This window comes from Xyrauchen texanus, chromosome 3 (genome assembly GCF_025860055.1).
Source record: "Xyrauchen texanus isolate HMW12.3.18 chromosome 3, RBS_HiC_50CHRs, whole genome shotgun sequence".
NCBI lineage: Eukaryota > Metazoa > Chordata > Actinopteri > Cypriniformes > Catostomidae > Xyrauchen > Xyrauchen texanus.
Window position 1 is genome coordinate 42783217 of NC_068278.1, and position 14631 is coordinate 42797847.

Consider the following 14631-nt stretch of genomic DNA (forward strand, 5'->3'; position numbering starts at 1 on the left):
TGGAAGACACTACACTACAGTGCTGTAGTGAGTGTAGTTTTTCCTGTGGAAACGCAAGACCACCCAGGGGCGTCGCTAGACTTCAGTGTCATCCCTTGCTTAGCCTACAGGCCATATTATAATATATGTGTTCGCTGTCCATTTCTGCATATCGCGACGCAGTTTTGTGGTCCGTTCTGCATAACGCGGCGGCTCATTTTATCTTTTCGCGGCCCATTCGGCATGTTTCGCGGCAGACCCACCGGCCCGCTCGGGTCTCCCGATGGCCAGTCCGCCCCTGATACTCATATGGATATGCCAGATTACCAGCCCTGATCCATCTCTTGCATTAGGCCTAATGAAGCTGCTGGCTCGTCGTCCATTCTATTGTTGTGATGATGCCCTGTTTCGCCTAATATTGAGATTTTTTCTTTAATCTAATAATTTTTATTTGATTCTCAAAATAATAGGACTACAATCTCAAAATGCTACAAATTTATTCTAATGATTTTGACTTTGTTCTCATCTAAACATTTTATATAATGCTACGACTTTATTCTCAAACTATTACAACTTTGATCTCATAATGCTACAACTTTATTATCGAATTTGTTTTCTTCTTTTTTTTCTAATTTTCTTTTTTTAATTTAATCTTAACACCTGCGTTGGGCTTCATGACTGCTACACCATTAAACATGATTCCTGGTTGTTTTTAACAAAGCAAAGTTTCAACACTTGATTAACGTAAGAGAGTGTCTTTTCCCTTTTGCTCTGGTGTGCAAACTTAAGTATCCTACAATACTTTGACAAGTTCAATGTCATTTGATTTTAACCCATTTAAAAATCAAGGCACCCCAAAGAGGCCATTTAAACGCAGCAGTTTGACTCCACGCACATGATATGGAAATGTGAAACATCATGGGCAGAGCGCATATACAGGCAGTCATTTTTGTTTGACTTTAATGCATGGACAGACTGGCCATCGGGAGAACTGGGACTTTTCCCAGTGGGCCGGCCGCAAAATGGGGCCGAATGGGCCGCGATAAACTGAAATGGGCCACTGCGTTATGCAGAACGGGCCACAAAACAGCGCCGCGATATGCTGAAAAGGACAGCGACAACTGTAAAATCTTGGGCCAATTTCTCTTCCCAGTCCACCCCTGCTTTAATGTGACATTTTAAGAAGACCTATTGTGCTATTTAGCCTTAGTGCTCAATGTGCTGCCATCTTGAGTTGCTTTTGAGGAAATTCCATTGCAATAAACATTCTTTATTCCCACGTCCTGACTCTTGACTAAACCCAAATAACTGGAAAAGATGACTGCCGCATACATTAAAATCTACTTGGTGTGTGGAAACAAATGAAAACGAGAAAAGAGGCTTATAGATTATATATTTAGAAAGCTTGCATAATAAAACCTTGGTGCCATTGATACAGAAAATCTGCACCCCTCTGAGAGATAATAGAAAGCTCCCACTCAAGGCATTCATAATGCCTCCTGCACACTACACGACATTCAAAGATGTCGGATTGTGGTACCATTCATATTACACAAATGTCTGTCTTGTCATGTAATGCCGAGTTTACACTACACAATTTTAAGGCCGATTTTCACTCACTGACAGTTTTGTGGAGATCGCCGACAAAAGCCTGAAATTGTGGGCAAATCGGAGCTCGCTCCCGTGAGCGACGATCGCAATGTAAGAACTATATCAAAGACGCGATTTGAGAGAATCGCCGACGTGTTGACAATGTCAGCGAGATAACTAGAATGTTAAATATCTGGACCTGTCTAGGATTCCAAATCGTGCAGCTTGAAATATGTTTTGACTGAATACAGCTGCAGAGTTGACCTAAAGCCAACGACAGAGCAAGGGCACAGAAAGTTTCAGTGGGAGGAGTCCTGATGTACCAGCAATAGAACATCAACTAGTATGGCTGCGGTATCAAGAAAGTCTCATTAGACCAAAGAAATGGAGGATAAATGAGTGGAACATCGGCAGGAGCACCAGTGCCTATTTGATGTTTCATCTGAACTGTACCACAACCGGGAGGAGAAAGAGAAGAGTTGGAGAGAAATTGCCAACTCTCTTGGACAGTCAGGTAAATTTTTCAGTAGGGGGTACTTTTTCATATTGTAACCAAATAAAATATATGGTGCCTTGAGGCGAATAAAAACATATGCATCATATTCTGAAATGCATAACATATGATCATGCATTTGTTTTCGTATCTCGTATCATTTCTCGCGTGTACTCTTTTGTGAAATGTAATTTGGAGTCTAGAGTCATCTGGGATTCGTCAATATAGTGTAATGTGTTCACCCCTGTTGCCGATTCCTTGTGTAATTTGAAAACGCTATGACTTCAGTGACAAGACAGACAGTTGTGTAATATGAACGGTACCATGATCCAACATCTTTGAAAGTTGTGTAGTGTGTAGGAGCCATAAATTGTAGAGTTTTCAAATTATGCAGTGTTTACACTACTCGATTTTAAGCCCGATTTTCACTCGCTGACAGTTTTGTGGAGATCGTCGACAAAAGCCTCAAATCATTGGCAAATCAGAGCTCGCTCCCATGAGTGACGAACACAATGTATAAACTATCAAAGACGCGATCGATGACATGTCGCCGAGGCATCTCCAGAGGCGTTTCCAGCATTGAAGGACATCCGGGGCTTAGCCCAGACAATTTTATTTTCACACTAGCAACCACTTCTCTGTAGTCCAAAGCTGGTGAGAGGGTATTCTTTGAGTTTTGCTCTTGCTGGGCCTGTTTCTACAGTTCCTAAATCTTCCACTCTAGTACTATCCTCAACATCCTCTCTCCTCCCTGAATCATCTGTGATGCAAAAGAACAGATACAAGCACATAACTTATTGCAAATCAGCTTCAAACAACTAATTCATCAAGTGCTACATATTTCAAATTGTAGACCAATACCATTGAAGTAAATGTATTGGGAAGAGCAGATCAGTGGGATTGCCCTAAGATCTATCATGATTCTTGAATTTTCATGTACATTACCATAAAGTCATCACAAAAGAGTTATATTAAACTGAGTAAAGTGAGGTAAAAAATATTGAATATAAATAATTTATATTTTTTGACATAAATAGTCAAAATGATGTATAAGAGCCTAAGTTAAAGCAATACATGAATGACTTTAGTCTAAGTTCATTGACACACTATGGCATCGAACTGTATATAATTCTCATCATCTCTATGAGAATAATTCATCTGTCAAAATCCTTTCATTAGGATCATTGGGATAAACAATGTTTCACTTTTAACTTTCTCTAAAGTAAAGTGACTGATTAATTGTTAGCAGTTTCCATGCCTGATTCTGGCACAGCTGCTGCTGCTGGCTCCTCAGTCTGTTGCTCATCTTTGCTACACTCTACAAAACCATTTAATCAAATCAAAGTGTATATTTACTACAAACTAATATCACAAAACAAGTCACACATACATTTTATGCTAATGCTTATTGGTTATCCTTAGCGAAAGCAACACCTGATAAACAAGAAAAGTACACTCCGAACCACGGTCTGCGGAGTGAGAGGCGAATGCGCTAACAAGAAGCTACCAAGATGCATCAGTCTCTACAAGGAGGCTACAACAATATGGCAGTCGGTAGTGGACCTCTTGAGGTTTAGCCTACTGTGGGTGAAAGCCAGCTAGATGATGATCTTCAGACTTTAAGGACAAAAACAAATGTGAATTCTTACCCACTGACTCCTTTAGGAAAAATCCCCAATGCCTCATTTGCTTAATTTTTGCTGTCTTTCCTGCTAACTGCTGTTAACTCACCACTAAAGGTGCGTACACACTGCCAGCGACATCGCGCGCGACAGCGACTCCATACCATTCATTTTCAATGAGAGCACAGCGACCTCCGGCGACACGAGCTCCGTCGCGACCGTTGGTGCTAGATGTGGGCGTGTCCAGCGACGCGACAAAGTTGAGACAAGTTTAACTTTATTCAAATGAAGAGCGACTAACGGAAGCGACAGCGTCCGAGACGACGGGAGAGATCACGTGATCCTTCTCTCTCTCTCTCTCAGCTCCTGCAGTAACGGAAAGATGGATGAAAGGCTAATTCTTGCTGTTAGAAATTTTCCAGTGCTCTATGATATGTCTCTTCCAATGTACAAGGACATTTTTAAGAAAAATACTGCGTGGAAAGGTGTATCTGAGATCGCGGGGATTTTATGGACCCAGACAGACCGGCATTTGCATTTTCGCCGCAGATAAACAGCCGCTATGGCAAACAGCACGCCTTGTTTCTCAGTCATCTTTGATATAAAACATTTTATGTACTGATTCCATTTATATTTAGTCTTTTCCCTCCAAAATGTTTGTTTTTAGTGGCAAGAAAAGAGATTCGCTGTCAACAGCAATGGAATGACATCCGTGAATGTAATTTATAAACGTTACTAGGCAACCACTAGTGGGAACACCCACTATCGACTTCACTGCCAGCGACTGGCGACCTGCAGCGACAAAGTCGCTGGCAGTGTGTACGCACCTTAAGTAACGTTAGTTGATGTCAACGACTGTGCAAGCTCCTCCCCTACCTGCTGCATATTCAACAGAGAAGAAGAAACGGAGTTGCCTATAGGCTACTGACAGCAAAGGAACTTATTCTATAGGCTAGATTATGCCTATGTCTATTTTTACAGGCTGTATGCAGTATGTGCAAAGCCAAAGCACAATGAAATAAGGCAACTTATGATTTCGGAGGTTTACATAGGCTTTTGTCCGGTTTCATATTTGTCAGTCAACTTTTCAAAATACATTCGGGGCTACACTCAAAACATTCGGGGCTGAAGCCCCGGCAAAATCGGCTGCCGCCGCCTCTGGGCATCTCTGATGTCGGCGAGATATCTAGAATGTTAAATATATGATCCTGTCTGCAATTCCAAATCGTGCAATGTGAAACATGTTTTGACTGAATACAACTGCATTGATCTACAGCCAATGAGAGAGCAAGAAACAGGGCACGGCAAGTTTCAGTGGGAGGAGTTCTGATGTAGCCTACCTGCAACAGAACATCAACTAGCATGGCTGCGTATCAAGAAAGACTAATTTCTCCACACGGTTGTGGTACAATTCAGAGGAAACATCAAATAGGCACTGGTGCACCTGCCAATGTTCCACAAATGTTTCCTCTATTTCTTCGGTCCAATGAGACTTTCTTGACTTTCCTTTGGCTTGCTCCTTGGGGGCCAATTTTAAAGACATGACATCCAGCATAATTTTCAGTAAAGCTGCTTTAAAAAGGTTTAAATTATGAAAAGTATTATACAAATAAAAACTTGACTACTATAATATATTTAAAGAATAAGCAATTATCTCCTTATCACCCATTGGCATGCCCATACATTAATGAACGTAGACTCTCATTAGTGTGTCATTGGTGAGTTTTTTTATTTTGTTTTCATTCTCAAGACAACACAATGTCAACCACGCCTAAAGATTTGACTATACAGGGAGAATGAGTCACTTTGAATAAAACCACTACATATGCATATTACACTCAAACGTATACATTAAGTAAATGACACTCGCGGATGGGATCTCTCAGCAGCTGACGCTTCAAATAAACCAGAATGGCTCGCACGGACGCTACATCAGAGTCAAAGACCAGCATGATTTTCTACCTTTGTTTAGCTAAAACTTTTCTATCCGACTGCACACCAGACCTCAGAGTTTTGCATGTGTAATAGGATGATTCGACATGCAAAGTTCTTGACAATATCTAAAAGAAGCGGGTACGTTCACATTTGAATAGCACTGCCATCAAGATGACAGATGAGTTACGTTAGTTCGGGATTGCACGAGACACAGGAGGCGGGTTTGCGTTGGATGGTTTTGAATGGAGCACCTAATCGTCTTCTCATTTTACAGAGGTAAGTTAATTTCAACTGCATTAGTGCGTCTTTTTGTTGGAAGGTGTCCGTGGTGTTTTTTGTTGGAAGGTGTCCGTGGTGTTTCTTACTTGTATAAAATATAGTGTAACCCTATACTATAGGGTTACACTATAGTGGGGGAATATAGACGTTTATGGGTGTTATTACCGTGTATTGTAATTCCTTGAGCATATTAGACCAACATGTATATTCCATTCTTATAAACTGGCACGTGACGTCATACTGTTCTCTGTTACTACTTAAAGGGATAGTTCACCCAAAAATGATATACCTCATCATTTTCTCACTCTTATGCCTCGTCAAACATTTTTTTTTGGAGGATATTGATATGTGTTTTTTCATACAAGCTCCAAAAAGGACATAAAGACAGCATAAATGTAAATCATATATGGTATACAATGCATATGATGCATGCAAAGCACGAGGAAGTTGCAGATGTCAAGATTTATAGTGAAAAATGTATATATCTCTTATAATTTTCTCACCCTTATGCCTTCTCAGACTTGCATGACATTCTTTCTTCTGTGGAATACAAACACATTTTTAAAGGATATTATTGTGTTTTTCCATACATTGCAAGATTTTTAAGCTCCAAAAAGGACATAAAGACAGCATAAATGTAATACATATATGGTATACAATGCATATGATGCATGCAAAGAATAATGCATACTTCAGAAGATATGGATTAAACTACTCGAGTCATAAAGATTACTTTCATGCTGCCTTTATGTCCTTTTTGGAGCTTGGACATTTTGGACTCCATGAACTTGCACGTTGTGGTTATAAACATATATATCTCTACAGAAAAAGTAATAAGAGTTTTAGACAGCAAAAGGTTGAGTAAATGATGAACTATCCCTTTAATTTATTTTCAATATAGAGTACCCGATCATTTTTCATTTTTGACCTCACTGTCAACACGTGGCAACTTTTCAGTTTCCTACAAATAAAAGGACACTCAGGGGTAGATCTTATGCCATGCAAACAGATGTATGTTTTCCCATAGCAAGTCAATACTGCCCACACTTTTAACACCATATGATCAACTAAAATTCTGCTTTTGCATTTAAACCAAACTGACAAAATGGCAATCACACTTGTATTTGTGAGTGTTTATATTTTAGCTGCTAGCTGTGCTTGGTTTTTCACTTCTCTGTTTTTACTTAACTGTCAATAATTAAATAAAATACATCAATAAATAATATGGTGCCATAATAGGACAGAAAAATTGTGATGTTATAATTTGTAAGCTTATAATAAGCAAACATAAAGTCAGTGACATACAAACAAGCAAAATGTTTGTAAAAGTGTTTTATGGATCTGAAAGTCAATATGCAGCACAAATCTGATCCCTAATGTTCCCTTTTGGACTGTGGCTCATCAGTTGCCTTTCAGCTAATTATTGATCAAAAAGCCACTGACACAGACTAGCTTGGCTCAGTTTAACTACATTTCCCACAGAGAAGCCAATTAACCCCAGTCCCACACTGAGGATCAGATCACAGTACACAAAAGTCTAAATGATTTTTGTGTAATATTATAGGATAATATATATATATATATATATATATATATATATATATATATATATATATATATATATATATATCATCATCCTTTATTTATCATGGTACAAACTATCTGATTCAGAACTCAGTATGGCAGACCTGCTGATAGTTTTAGACCTAATTTCATCCTGACAGTGTTTCCTTAAAGATACATTTTATATATAAATATTAAAACCAGATATATGTCACTGCTGTGACATGCAGTGAGCGAGAGAGAGAGACAGAGAGAGATAAAGAGACACTACAGTATGTATAGCTGATAGATTGATACTCATCAATCTTGCCCATGTGTTGTCTCACCTCAAGCTAAGTAAAAACGGTCTGCTGGGGCTCTTAACTTGAGTGTCATGAAAGAAATGGAAATGCTCTGGATTGTTTGTGCAAGATTTCTACATGTTCTCCAATTGCTCCTCTTGTCCCATAAAGTAATTGTATGACATTGATAGTAATTGTATTTTAGTCATAACAACTGTCAGAAAGATTTAGCATTTTAAAGTGGGGTATGACATAATGATAGGATATGGTTCTTTGCGGAGTAAACCTGCTACGGAGACTTAAATACACGCTCGCGCGCACACACACACACACACACACACACACACACACACACACACACACACACACACACACACACACACACACACATGTTGTGTTTCCATGTTTTATGAGGACTTTCCATAGATATAATGGTTTTTATACTGTACAAGTTTATATTCTATCCCCTAAACCTAACCCTACCCCTAAACCTAACCCTCACAGAAAACCTTCTGCATTTTTACATTTTCAAAAAACATAATTTAGTATGATTTATAAGCTGTTTTCCTCATGGGGACCAACAAAATGTCCCCACAAGGTCAAAAATTTCGGGTTTTACTATCCTTATGGGGACATTTGGTCCCCACAAAGTGATAAATACACGCTCACACACACACACACACACACACACACACACACACACTCGCACACGCACACACACACACACACACACACGCACACACTTCTGTGATAAAAATGATGGAGAATGGACCTCTTAATGCTATTTGATGTACAAAACAAGCCCATTTGGGACTTGTAATTTAAATCAAATATTTTTCAGCCTATGTAAGGCGCATTTTAATTACCATAGAAGCACGTCAAGTCTTAACTATCACCAAAACGCAGAATGGGATGTTTTTGTTTGTGAGCGCTCTTCATGTGAAGTTCAAAGCGGCGCTTGTGTTGATGCCCTGACGTGAATCACGAATCAAGGCTTCACGACTGCTGAAGCAAAGTGGTTTGCCACTGTCTACCAGCAGATTAATATTGTGGAGGATGAAAGTCTAAGAGATTTAATGCCCATTGCAATGACTATGCAACCAATGGAGAAACTAGTTCTTTCAATTAGTCAGACTACTTTGGGAAATGTTTAATGTGACTTGAATTGGTACATTTTAATAAAGCAATATATTGTTACATATTGTTTTTTTTTCTTTCCTAAGATGGAAATACATGCATTTTTGCAACAAAATAAGTAATTATAGTGTCAAATTTCAGAACTTTCAAAATCTGCAATTAATTGTGATTAACTACAAAAAAATTATGTGATTAATCACAATTTAATTTAAATTGACTGACAGCACTAGTTTGTATGTGGTCAATCATTTTTTTCTGGATCTATTAATATTGTAATTCAAAAATGCAATTTACATTAAAGAATTACAGGAATACACCACTACTACGATGCACTATGTGGCAGCGGGGGCGTGGTCAAGCGCCCGTCCGGGAGAGAAAAGCGGTAAGGGTGCTTACACCTGAGCTAAATTATGTCTAAACACCTGTCTCTAATTTCAGTGAGTACGAGGAGAGCGGCATAAAAAGGCAGCGAGAGGGCCCCAGAGGAGAGAGAGATGACAGTGTTTGGCATTGTGTTGTATTGTGTTAGTAAATAGTGAGATTGTACGGAACAAAAAGGGAATTAAAAAAACCTTACCTTGTGGTGAAGACCTGTTTCCTGTCCTCCTTCCTTGGGAAGTGTTACACACATGTTTTCCATTTTTAAATTCAAAATTATTTTGAAAATTTTGCTTAAAGTAAAAAAAAGAAAAAGAAAAAAAGTGTAGTAACCATCTGAGGTTTCATTAAAAGTTAGACTTTTTTAAAAAAGAAATGTTGGCATAAGTTTAGAATAATATTTTATTATTATTATTTCTTTTAGAAAAGCAGTGAAACTATTTTGTTTTAAAAAAAACTTTCAGTTTTCATGTGACAAAAAAGATAAGAAAACATGAAACAGAGAAGACCCCTGTAGACCCTCAAGACAGTGTGAGGTTTAAAACAAATAAATCAGATGTTTATGAAAAGGCACATTTTGTTCAGGTCAAATGGAGTAACACTGAGAAAACCTCTTGATATGTGTGACACACAAATTCAAGATATTTAAAAAATAATAATAAATAAAAAAATAAAAAAATTATTTAACCTCAAAAAATATGTTTGAAAACAAATGTTGTTTTTTTTTTTTTTACAAATAAATGATTGAGTTGTGGACACTCATGTGTATTCAAGGTGCTAGGAAAGTTTTTAAAAACCTTTTACTGGATGGTTACAACACATTAATTTTAATATATATATTAAATGATAAATATATATTTTCTGTTTCAGGAACCAAAGAGGCTGAGTTTCCCTTAGGATCCGGATACAAAAATAAGACAGTCAGCCTTTGCAGTGACAAACTTTCTGAAGGACAAGAAGGTGTTGTGGTTCTTTCAAGAATAATAAAAAACAAATAAATAATTGAAGCATGGTATCCAGATGCGATGAACTGTGATTCTTGGAAAATACTCCCCATGTTTCTTCCCGACTCTTGACAATCAGATCTCTGAGGTCAGGTCACCATGGAGACAGAACTGAGGGCTGGTTTATCTGCAGCTGCCATAGTGGCCATTGTTTGTAACTCAGTAGTAGCTGTGCTTATTCTCATTCTCTTTGTAATACTTTACAAGGCCTGCAAAGTTTCCTCCTTTCCAGAAAGGATCCCAGTCCTGGCAGAGACTCAGGAGCCACAGAGAACTGAACAAAAATACTTACTGGCTGCAGCTTGAGACTGTAAAACTACACGCTAATTTCTATGATTAATAGCTGACTGTTTAACGCTAAAAAATGTAAGCAATTAATGCAGTATCCATTTTTTTCACTTCCTGAAACCACCAAAGTTTTCAAGGCAGAATAAACATGGGCGTGAATTTACAATCCCAATTCCGAAAACATTGGGACTGTATGAAAAATGCTAATAAAAACACAGGTAAAGCAGTGATTTGTAAATTATATTCAGCCTTTGCTATATTTAAAGCAATACAACTAAACTTAATATGATGTTTTACCTTGTGAATTTAATTGTTTTTTGAAAATGTACAGTAATTTCAAATCAGATGATTGCAACATGCTCCAAAAAAGTTGAGACATGGGCAGTGTCTGTGTGGGCCAGGTTTGTATTAGTGCCCATGGCATAGGTAACTCACACATCTGTGTGAACATCATGAATGCAGACAGATATGTACACATTTTGGAGCAGCATATATTGCCATCCAGCACCATCTTTTCCAGGGAGATCCCTGCATTTTCCAGCAGAAAAACTTCAAACCACATACTGCCCGGATTTCAAGTGCATGGCTGTGTGAGCAGAGAGTGCTGGTGCTAGATTGGCTTACCTGCAGTCCTGACCTGTCTCCAAATGAGAATGTGAGGTGCATTATGAAGCACACCATACGACAATGAAGACCCCGTACAATTGTGTAGCTAAAGACCTACATAATGGATGATTGGGGGACAATTTCACTTTCTAAAATTAACAAACTTGTAAGTGTTATTAGAAGAAATGGTTATGTTTCACAATGGTAAACACTCGACTGTTTTTTTGGAGTGTGTTTCAACCATCTGATTTGAAATTACTGTAAATTCAAAAATAACAATGAAATTCATAAGGTAAAACATCATAGAATGTGTTGTTGTAGTATTTTTAATATAGTAAAGGGTGAATATAATTTACAAATCACTACTTTTTGTTTTCATTAGCATTTTTCATACTGTCCCAACTTTTTTGTAATTGGGGTTGTTGAATGGCAGCCATAGATTTGACTCATCAGCAAATTAAACTTTAGGATTCCTTTTGTATTATATCTGAAAGCATCTAATAATGCATTGGCAATGTATATTTAAGTTTCTCTTGCCAATAAAGCTTGAAATGAATTGAAGCTGACCATTTGATGCATGTTTTTTTTATGGCATACACTTGTATCAAAGATTTATATACCTGTAAAAATTGGTCTTAATTTTATCTGCCAAAAAACTGAACATTTTAACATGTATGTATATATATATATATATATATAACCAATTCCTTGGAAGTTATTTGAGACAAAGTATATATGTAATGTTAATTATATATACTATAAATTTATGATTATATTTCAAATGTTTGTTTTAATGTACCATGATTAATCGAGATTAATCACAGAAAACTGTGATTAATACATTTAATTTGTTTTAGGGTTTCACAGCCCTAAAAAATAAACTGGATGTGAAATGAATATGTGAAATCTACATATGATGTGAATCGATCTGTTGAAAATTTTATTCAAACCACACCATTATCCTAAAAGGTTATCATTGTCTAATTTGTATAGTTGGATCCTGTTGAAATACATTTGTCATATCCTGATTCAGCCTGTGAAGAGAGTAGGATTTGTTCAGCATTAAATGACCATCAAACCTACCAGATATGCCTGATTCACTTGAGATTTCACATTGTTGCATCACTAAAGCTCATTCAAAGTCTGGTGTGGAATAGGCCTATAGACAGGAATGTTGAGTTTTCTCTCTCCATGGATGGCTTGTATGTTTTAAGCTTTTGTTATGAAAATCACAAACTTCTGAATTGGCACTGAACTGACTTTTTTTTTAAATGAATGTGCATATGTATGTAATGCATATCACTATTGTAACATGTTTTATACTACTGTAAAATGTCATGGAAGAATGATTCATCATTTGTTCCATTCTCTGAGTCATGCATTATTACACAATAATTACACTTTTAACTGCTTTCTATGCAGTTAAAAGAAATGAAAGTTAGGGAACAAGTACATTGAAATTCATGGATGATGTTTATTTGGTATGTAGTATATTGAAATGCAGTGGCGGGCCATGCATTTTAATTCTAGGCCTTCAGTGTGATTCATGCCATTAAGAAAACACAGTTTCACAATGAAAAAGACACCCTATGCCTTTGGGCATGATACATTATGTCGCAGCTAGCTTATAATACCAACTGACATTTTAAAAACACATCCACGCACGAAAGCCAAAATTGAGAAGACACTTAATGCTCAAGCAAGTCTAATTTTAACTGCAGCATTTGACTGTTTGTGAAATGAACGTCTTCCGAACAGACATTCAAAAATCATAATTTTTTATATGAATCTACCAAGGAGGTCTCCTGGAAAATCTATCTAATAATATTTGTGATTTAAATGTTGCTTGCAATAAATTAAGTTTCGTCAGGGTACACGGTTATGGTGCGTTCCATTCAAGTTGGATGTGGGATATTCCTACTTTACATCTCCGACCATAATTGCATTCCATTCCCCGATATTTGGAAGATGGCGTTTAAGAAAACAAAACTGCAACGCTCCTGTTAGCTTAGCAGGGGTTTGACTCATTAGAGATGTCTCCTAGCAACCCAACTGATAAACAATGCTGCAGCGCTAGCATTTGTGCTTCAGGTGTACGATTATCAAAAGAGATTATAATGTTTTATACACCTGTTTCTACAGGCATTTGTTAAACAAGCTTTAATATCATGTAATGTGGAAACAAACTAATTTATCGATATTACTTAATAAAGTGAATGTTTATCACTTACTTATTACTAAATCTCCCTGAGTGTGGACAAGTTTGTGTGACATCATGCCCCTGCATCTCTGCGAAATCGTAGATGAGAATTTCTGCATGAGACTACAAGTTGTAATTCTGACTTCAAGATGCATTTCATTGTACTTTTCCAAGTTGAATGGAACGCAGCACTACTTTTCAAAACATGATCTGACACTGAATGCTCAAGCAGCCTAATTTACACTTAGAAAACTCCTGATGTTGCTATAACAATGAAAAATTACTTACCAATTTGTTTGAAGGGAAAATATGCCCTTATTTTCTGTTTAATTAATCAATCGCATGATCCTGCTGAACATCTCAGGGTTTTAAATCCATAGGGATCTCTTTCTCAATGGCAATACCAGCAGTGATGACAGCTGACTTGTCAGCAAGATCTTGCACTCATAGCTTTCAAATTATGTACATTAATTAAAGCGTGATTGCATCACTCAAGGCCAGCTAGAAGGCCTTGACCGGGAAATATCCTAAAGATCACACCCACCAAGAACAAATAAATCAATCTGATTGGCTGATGAATCTGACAATCTGACTTTAGTTGCCCATTCATTTGCACTGTTGAGGGATTTTGTGTAAATTCTGAAGGCCTAAGGGGGTGGAGCACAGACTCACGTGCTGCTTCGGGCATGTGATTTGTAAAACAGTTGTCACACTTTGCTTGTAAACATCAAGGAATAAATTCTGACTGGATAAACTGTAGATTAATTAAGAGTGTAAAGTGATTTAACATACATAGAAAAAAAGGGGATTGAGAATGAAAGGATGAAAATATTAATTTATTTATTTGGCATGTTAGGCCAGCAGAGAAGGTTTTGCTGGCCCTGATAAATTGCCACTGTTGAAATGCACTAACTCTTCCTCATATAAATCTGTGCAAGTCTGTTTGTGTGTATCTTGATCTTGCATGTGTGTATGTTATGTGCAACTGGAGGATCATTGCGTAAAGACAGCAAAGCCTCTTATCCATTTTGCTATGCTTGAACACAGTCCATCTGTTAGTCTATTTATTGCCTTTGTATAGCAGACTCCTCATTGGACATGTTGTCACTTTGTGATGGTGTCATACCCAACCATGCTCAACCTTTATCATGCCCAACCTCAAACAACAAAAAGAAAAGTGCACATTTGTCTCATATATGTAGCAAAAGACCATGTGTTCTGCTGCTGATATCCAAAAAAAGGCACATCTCACATCCAAAAGTTACATCAAAAGTAA